Source organism: Anser brachyrhynchus, assembly GCF_964034855.1.
Source record: "Anser brachyrhynchus genome assembly, chromosome: 1".
Lineage (NCBI taxonomy): Eukaryota > Metazoa > Chordata > Aves > Anseriformes > Anatidae > Anser > Anser brachyrhynchus.
The window spans coordinates 133,750,433-133,758,522 of NC_137694.1; positions in this window are offsets into that span (position 1 = coordinate 133,750,433).

Sequence of the window (8,090 nt, forward strand, 5' to 3'; positions counted from 1 at the left end):
AAAATGAAAGCCAAAGTACTAAGCTCTTTTCTCAAACTGCTGAGGTGATTAGGTTCCCATTTGATGTTTTAATTTCCTATCTCAGGAAACTTATTTTTTGCTGTTTTAAGAGGAATGCTATAAGAGAGTTGGCTCTATAGCCTGTAACCTCTGGCTCGCTGCCCCTTCTTCCAAGAGGGATGTGGGGTGTTGCAGAGTCCCTGCAGCAATGCCAAGCTGCTGCCCTCCAGCCCCTGGGGAAGGAGGCTGTCAGCCTTGTGGCCTCTGAAAAGCTGCTGTGGAGATGGGGACAGCTGTGAGCATGGCCCCACTGAAACTTGGAGGGAAAGTGGAGATTGCTTATACCTGTTCAGAGAGAAACACTGTTTAAAAGAAGAAGGAAAACCAGTAGAAGGGAGCCTTGTTTCTGAAGTTACTGGTAAAGTGCTTGATATGCAGTGATTTTCAGACAGTTTAGGCACAGGAAAATGTATCATGAAATGTGGAATGGCACAACAAATTAAGCACAAATGGTATACTTTTAAGTATAGATCAAAGACCCTGAGAACACTGTTTACACAAGATTTAAAATGAAGAGTTGGGCCATTGCACTTGCAAGAGCTTGATTGAGCCCTGCTAAGAAACCAGGTGTGGCTGGAATCAGGATTAGTAGCAGAAGATTGTATCTAGGCCAGCCAGAAAGTTGGTGTTGATGTTGAGGTATGATACCTGTACTGCATACAGTTTGGAAGTTTTGCTTTGGACTAGCTAGCTATGGTCTGGGTCTTTGGACTGAACATCCACTGGCATGTTGAGGGTACTTCCAGCTTCATTTCATCTGCAAGGGATCTAGCATGTGCACTCTGAGACTGCTATCACCAACCCAATGTGGAAAGTGGGGACACTGGGAGACTCGCATCACTCCACACAGACCACTGGCTATCTCAGGGAAGTAGGGTGGAAAGAGGCAAGGCATGTGAAGTCCTAGTCCCAGGCTTCACACCAAAACAGCCCAGGCAGCTGCATGTGCTGAGACAAAACACACCAAGGGGATGCCCTGCATTTGGGAAAAGAAGCTGAGGCTGCGACAAAATTCTATCCTTTAGCAAGTTTGCAGGCAGAAGTTTTTCTCTTGCAAAGCTGTATTGTCTGCCTATTAGTAATTGGAGTGTCTGGAGAGCATTGCACAAAATGGAAGGTAATCTCAGTCCAATTGCAGAAGAATGGCAGAAACAGTGATATTACCACTAAGCAGCACCAGTCCATTCAATCTTATTTTCGTCTCCTGTATTTTCACCTCTCTCACCTAAAGCGAAGAGGAGAATAAGTATATAAAGCCAAGGCCTTTCACTGAAGTAAAGAAAAGAGAAACTAAAGGACACACTTTTCAGTAGAATGGAGTGCCCAAACTCCAAAGCAAGAATTTGAGGAAAATTCTTGTGGAAAGGTGAGCTGTATTTAAATAATGCAATAAATAGTGACAAAGGTCAGCTACTAATGGTTTGCTACAATTGGTCCACTTTTAAAATTTAAATTTCTGCTAATACTAAAAATATTTTTTTAAAAAGGCTAAAAAGAATGGTTATTCTTTCTTGTTTTTATAGTAAAAGATGGTAATGCTCAAGTTTCCCATAGCCCTACCTAAGTAGTTGGCAGAAAGTAAAGTCACAATTAGTTAAATTATTCTGAACACTACTCTGAAGTTGCACAGTTACACTACCAAACGGTGCATGGGAAGCACAGGCTGTTGTTGGCTAACATTTTTTTAAAAAAAAATCAAGAATAGCTGCACTGACTGAAAATTGATGATAGAAGCAATGGGGACTGTGAGTTATTTAGAAATACATGAGTAATTGACATAGCCCCACACCCATATATACACACAAGCTAGGTATACCTAGAGCTTGATATGATGTGGTATGTTGTGAGCTGCTGCTCCTGTGTGAAAATGATGTTATGTAGATACCTGTGATAGAAGATAGTGCAATAAGCAAGGGTGTTGCAAGAGGTGGTGTTCAGATTATGGTGCTATAGGCAACACTTTTTCCACATCCCTGTTTTCATCTGTTTTACCTAGCAGAGCGAGAGAAGACTGCTGTGCTAAAGTGGTTTCACAGAGTGTGTGGCAGCACAGAGCCTTACAACAGGCTCAGTACCAATGTCTCTATGAGCCCCCACAACTGGCAGCAGAGTAGTACATCTCCTCAGGACTGTAGGATGCCATGGAAAGGGGCTGGCCCTGTGCCAGGAGCAGAACGGCTGAATTCACTATTCTGTTTTTAATTTTGGAATTAGCTTGGTTGATTCTGGAATAGGGGATTATGCACCATAACTCATTGCCTTGTGCAGAGACATCCTTCAGTGACCCTTTCAGGATAACTACCAAAACTCCATGCTTAATCCCTCCACTGAATCTGCACCTGAACTGAAGTAGCAGAGCTGAGGTTGAAGGCAGAGCTCTGTGGATCCAAGCTGAAATTCACTGCAAGTGCCAGGGCAGAAGTGAACTTAAAGCATCAGGATTGAACTAATTTAGCTGATGCTGTGGCAGACTTCTATAAGATTGCTGGTTAATGGGGAAAAAAATGGAACATAAGGCTATGTGTGCCAGTTACAAAAGGTCATCGAGGTATATGCTATATTGGGTATCTGTCTCATCATGTCTTATGCACTTTGTTGATGTTATCAGAGGCCTGTATGGTGGGGTGTAGATGTACATAGACTTGAAGTATATTGCTGTGTTTGTAAGTGAGGGGAGGTAACCACGCCCAACATAAGACAATTGCTAACTGTGTGCTGCTGTGTGTGCTGAGCAAATAGTTGAGATTCCTTAGGGGTTTTAGGAGACAGGAACATTCCCCTGTGTTTTTGTCAACAGCATGCTAACAAAAGGGAATAAAGAGAAATAAGAGGTTTAAAACTGTTGCATACAGACTTGAAAGTGGCACCTGATGAAGCATTACAGATTTTCCTAGAAGCCTTTCATGGCTTTGTTCAAATTTCATACCAGCCATACTGAATTAGGCAAGAAGGAAATCAAATTTCAAAGGGAGCCATCTTTCAGTAGTATATCCTGAACGTTCTTCTGAACTGAAAAAACTTTCTGCTTTTTTGGTTTAGCAGGGTAAAAACTGATATTCTTGCAATTAAATACCAATGTAGCTAGAAATCTTCCAGCAGAACTTTGCAGTGAAACAACTTGCTAAAGAAAAGTGTCCAATATTTATTTATTTATTTATTGGCAATGCTGTTGATTTTGACTAAAGCTCAGTAAGTCTGCCTTAGATTTCTAAGGAAACTTTCCCTAGATTCCTCTTACATTTGTCCTGATACAGGGAATACGCTCATCAGTATTTTGGACAGATATCTTTGAGATCTTCAACCATTTCTCCGTAAAAATAACTTTTTCAGTGATGTTGTCAGTGGTGTCTCTGACAAAGTCTTTTCTCTTGCTCTGTTATGTGAGCAGCTATAAATCTGATCCACGAAAATTCTTTTGGTCTAAATTAGGTACTGAATAATGGATATTAATGAAAAAGGCATATATAGACCAGGGAGTAATTAAAAACACTTTCAGAGGCCTGTCAAAAAAAAACAAAGAGAGTCTTTTTCTCCCAACTGTGTTACTCTGAAGTTGATAGAAACCCTATAACTTGAGATCTAATAGGATTACAATGACAAAGAACATAACTATAAACAAAGAGTAAAAATGAAACAAGACTGCCAACAGAAGCTCTGATTTCTAAATCTGCAGACATCATCTTATTTGATACGCATGTGAAGTTGCTGGTCTTAAATGGTGATTTTTTTTTTTTTTTGCAGAACTATAATACTTTTTCCTCCTGCCTCTACAACAATTTTTTTTTCTCCTTTGCTGTTTCCAAGATTGAAAAGAAGTGTAGCAACATCCTAAATATTTCAGCATAATGAAACAATATTATGATTTGAAAGTTGAAACTCATGTGGCTGTGAATCCAGAAATCCTGGGGACTCAGAACTGCGGTTTGTTAAGTTGTCTTATATGCTGTATGGGGTTATTATGAGAGCAGCTATTTTTCTTTAATATTATATTTCACTGATTAAGAGATTTCTTCACTTGATACATTAAAGAAAGGGTAAAAGTAAATCAGCTTAACTCACCAAAATTAAGGATGTACCTACAACGATGCCAGTGGTCTTTTTTTTTTTTTTAATTGACTGTAATATTAACTTTGAAGAATTGTTCAAATTTTGATGGCTAAATCTTTGTGTGAGACTTACTGTGGAGCCCCATTCTGAGAGAGAGACTGCTGTGATAAGCTGATATTGAGGAAACTGTTTTTTGACAGGCACTTCAGACATTACAAACTGAACACGTTTTCTTCAATCAGTCTCCAACTAATCTCTTAAAGCTTCGTCTAGACTTTTCTGCTCGGGCACACAGTGCATGCCCTGGGGTCTGGGTCCACGCATGGCTACGGCTCTTGCCTGACCTGTGCACTTGGGTGTCCTTTCTGTGGAAATTGAGGAATGATGTTGTGTGTTCAGGTTTTGTCCTGATGTGGAATTGACAGGGCCATGAAGTCAAATGCAAAGCAGGGAAACATTCTCGCATTCCCCGATCAGATACTGCCTGAGACCTCACGTATCAGACCAAGTATTTAACCCATATATACACATTTCTTTGACATGAGCTCATTAATGAGCAGCAGTAGATTATATCGCCTAGCATTTCCATTTGTTTTTGCACTATTAGAAAACTTGGGATGGCAGTCACTTTAAATTACCCCAAATGCTATAATGTTTTTCATAGTTAAGCAACTAAGATAAGTGATTATGGCTTTTGAGATGCCAAGTTATTTATCTGAAATTAAATTAAAGCTGCTTTCTTAGCTGCTAAAACGTGGGGTGTCTAACTCATGCATGCTTTCTTTTAAGATATTAAAAAATTTGAGGTAAATTAGCTAAATGGAGACAGGCAGTAGATTAATTTTTTTTTTTTTGCAAAGTCATCCAAGAGGCCAGAACCCCTGCATGTGTAGAAGACAGTATCCTTACTGTTGTTGCAGACATTATAAGAGAACATGGTTTTTGATAGCACTAACAGCTCTGTTGCCTTTCCTGTCTTGCTGGGGATCAAAAGGTCAACTGGGCTTTGTGAGCCTCTTAGACTGGGGTAGCAAAACTGTGCTGTTTGTTGTTTTTTTTTTTAGCCTATCAACCGTTACGGTTTACAAGACAGTGTGGTTTACAGAGTAATATCGTGCCAAGGATCAAATGTGGCCCTCTTGACCTCTCAACTCAAATGAGTAAACTTCCTTTAAACCTGGATTATTTGGGACAGGTTTTAGCATGAATCTAGAATGAAAGTTTAATTGCTCTTACTCTGCTGTGAGATGCATAAACTCTGCCACACTTCCTATAGGAGTATATGTTATGTAAAAAAACATTTTTTTTTATTTTTTTTTTAATTTTTACTACTTCCATGGAAAAGATCATGACTTTTTACTGTTGACCGCAACTTTTTACTATAGGGCTTCTCAGTGGGTGAAATCCTGGCTGGTCTGAAGCCAGTAAAAGTTCTCTAACCTCTGTGAATTTTATGAATAGTAGAATTTATTGCTAAAGAAACAGTTTTGTCAAACTTATCACTTGGAACTAAAACATGAGATTTGTATGTAGTGTTAATTTAGTCTGCATGGTACAGGACATGAAAAGGCAACATAAAGAAAACAGTTCTTCTGATTTCCAACTAGCCAAAGAGCACAGTAGACTGTTATTGAGTCTGCATACCTAAGGTAGCAAGTTATTATAGAGATGTCATGCCAGCATACCCTTCATGCATTCTTTTGACAAGTTTACAGATATAAAACTATACTCTGAAGTATTCATCATCACTGTGATCTGGATATAATAGTTGAGACCCCTCCTTTTCTTGCTCCTCGCTAGGTATCTTTCAGAAAATATATACTGATCTGCAAGACATGTCTGTTTCCAATGGAGTACCTAGACAAAACAGTTTTAGTACTTCAATTAAACCAATAATACAGGTGCTTCTTGTTCTCACTTGCCAAACCGAGCTTAAGCTTAGCCTTGCTGGTCAATGGAAACATACTCTATGAAGAATCACCATCCACTATTTGCCTAACCCACCTTATACTCAAACATGGGATGTACCTTTTCTGTTGCTATCTCCCCATGAGCAACTCAATTAAATGTCTTATGTCTAATCCTGCTTAAGACCCAGAGATGAAACTGTGTGGCAGCTGAGAGCCAGCAGGTGTTTTGGAAACATCTCTTGCTACTGCCACGTGGGTGGAGCACCACACAAAAATGTAGTTATATCCATCATTTGAATGTTTGGTTGGCAGGGTGGGGAATCTCTATTTCAGATGGCAGACTACAGGCACCTGGGGAATGAGGGACCTGTGCTCTGGAGTCCTACCTTTGCTGGGAGGGTACCCTACCTACAGACCTTCCTTCCAATGTAACCTGGCTGTGGGACTATGCAGAAAGTCATGTGGCCAGGCAGGGAAAGCCAGCATACCTCTGCAGGCAATTGGCCACGGTGACTTGAGGTAGAAGTTAGTCCTCACTTAGGACTATTTTATTGGTGGCAGAAAGGCTGTTGTGGTATTCTACTTATGTGGCTTGCCTGCTTCTGATATCCAGTCTATTATTCAGAAAGATCTTGGCCACTGTGCATGGCATAAGCTGTAAGGATAAACTTTTTGCTCTGGATAAGACTGGTACTACAGAAATACTGTTATATTCATTGCTTTTGCTTGGTTAAACATGGATGTCTCCTTACTCAAAATGGCCTACTTTTGGCTCATCCTCTGAGGCACCCAGTATCCTTGTGTGCAAGGGAGCCTTTGAGGCGAAGTGAGGTCCTAACTTTATACTTTTGTTTCCTTGCTAGAGATGAAATCAATGAAAGGTTAGGAGTCTGCTGCACCTAACTGGTAGGTGTGAAAGCCATTTTGCTGGGTTATGTTCTCTCTTGAAGACACGCCGTGGCATCCTGATAGCTGCTGGTTACAGCTGAACCAGCCTTTGAACTCGCTCAGTTTGAAACTCATTTTTTAGCAGCCCGGGGTGTAGGGCAGGCCCAAATAAACTAATAGGATATATTTCAGTGATGGGGTGGCAAATACCACCTCTCAAAGCCACTCTTAACAAAGTTCCAGCAGAACTACTTCAAAAATACTGCAAACAATATCTTAAATGTAAATATTCCATTTAAAAAATAAGTGCACCTTGGTTTCTTTTATTTCTGATTCAAGTGATGCTTACGTACACAGGATTAATTTGTTTGACTAATTTTCCAGTTACAATGGTATAATCTAATCCAGGTAAAGATACACAATTGTTCAAAGCTTTTAGCATTTGCTTTTAATGTTAACTCTCCAGCTGTGGTTAGAAAAATAATTCTTTCAGAAATCTGATCTGCACTACTTCCTTTTTTAGTGCTTTTTGGCTTCTTTCAGCTCTGTTCCAAACCTGCAGTAATGGTGCCCCTCTTATTCGTATTTGCTTTCACAAATCCTTGCTAAAGTATGCAAGAAAGAAAGAAAGCTCTCTGCTAAGTCAGCAGTGACTTAAACTGAGATGAGGTAAAAATACCGTTCTTCTACATTCTTTTGTGAAGTATTTTAATATAGCTCATGTTAAATAAGACCATCAAACTTCTGAAATTGCAGTCATGTTGAAAACATAGTTCCCTTTCATTACATATTATTAGGAATATCATACAGGAGCAAAATAAATAAATAAATAAAGCCTTCAAAGTGGCATGGTTGGTTTACTTTGTTCAACACCAGAAGATGATGCTTCTAGTATTGTGCTGGTTATCATTCTGCAAAGGAAGTATTTTTCAATCAAAATCAATTTTATACTATCTCAAGGCAAACAACCAGTAACAACAACCTACTCTTGCACATTATTCCAAAACTAGTTTAAACATGATAAAAGAGTGCATTAAATGCATCACAGCTGTTATATGTAGTCTTGAGTTTCGATTTACTTCTGTTACAATAAAAACTGAGTTTTTTATAAACTGATATTTCATGCTTTTCATTCTAATGTATGGCATACAATGAGATTCACATTTCCCTTAAATAATGGTTTTG